This window comes from Ceratina calcarata, unplaced genomic scaffold (genome assembly GCF_001652005.2).
Source record: "Ceratina calcarata isolate Rehan_Ccalc_2016 unplaced genomic scaffold, ASM165200v1 scaffold235.2, whole genome shotgun sequence".
Lineage (NCBI taxonomy): Eukaryota > Metazoa > Arthropoda > Insecta > Hymenoptera > Apidae > Ceratina > Ceratina calcarata.
This window is the reverse complement of record NW_017145399.1, coordinates 26,881-28,058: the sequence shown is the minus strand read 5'-3', so window position 1 is coordinate 28,058 and position 1,178 is coordinate 26,881.

Genomic DNA, 1,178 nt, shown 5'->3' with positions numbered 1-1,178 from the left:
CGGCGGCTATAAATCATCTCCCTACCGTTACAGCATTTTTTTTTTTATATATTGTCATAATTTCGAAGGGAAGCTTTCTCCGTTCCGTCCGTATCCGGCTTTATTATTTATCACAGTTTATACCAGTGGCGCTCATCCCCTGCGTACATTTGCCTGTATAAAATCATTTATTTTATACACAGCCGATGCTGATAAGAAGAGTAGAAGCTGATATTTTATTTAATCCATCTGTACAGTCGAATATTTATTTATATATCGAGGATTGTTGTATTCTATAATTTATCGCATTGATACGGTAAAAGCAAATTGCAGGAGTCACGTCCGGCCACTTTTTCCACCCGCGGCGTGTTAATTATTCCACGTTGTTAATTATTCGAACGGAACGCGATTAAAAATGTTCCGAAACGCAGCCACGTTTTTTACCGACGGTATCGTTTGTTCCGCGAGGGCAAATGCGATTAACCTGTCGGCCGTTATTCAGCTTGTAAAATATTTAGAAACAAAACGGAGATCCTCCCCCCCGTCGGTTGTATTTACTAATCAATGTTCCATTTGTGATAAGATTTACAGGAATTATTTCGAAAAATGATTTTGTCCTCGGTTTATTTTTTACCGCACAGTTCGTTTGGTTTACTCGGCCCTTTTGCCTGCGGAACGAATTTTTTATCGCCTCTGTTAAAGTTTAATCACCTTAAAAGACTGTCGCAGGATTAAACAATTTATCTTAATTACTTTTCTTGGTTCAACGATATAAGGTGGCTACGAGTTTTGTTTTCAAAACGTTTTTAGCAAATTACATTGGTTACGCAAAAGGTTTGCTATGAATACAGGGTGTCCCAAAACTAGTGTATGATATTGAAATCGGAGGTTCCTCACGTAATTTTAAACAATATTTTCCTTAGCGAAAAAGTTGTCCGAGGAGTGGTTGAAGAATTATTAACAAAAAACCCTGACCAATGAGAGCGCTCGGTTGGCGCGATCTCCGAATCGTTGGCTCGGATCCGGACGCCCGGCATTTAAAGGGCTAAAAATAATAATCGAGAATGATTTGATGCAATTATTTTCTATATTATTATAAAATTTCGTCTCATTAATAATAAACTTCTGTACGAAGAAAATTGCTGAAAATCGTCGTCCACTCAGTCAATCACAATGGACTGTCCCCATAATCAATATCT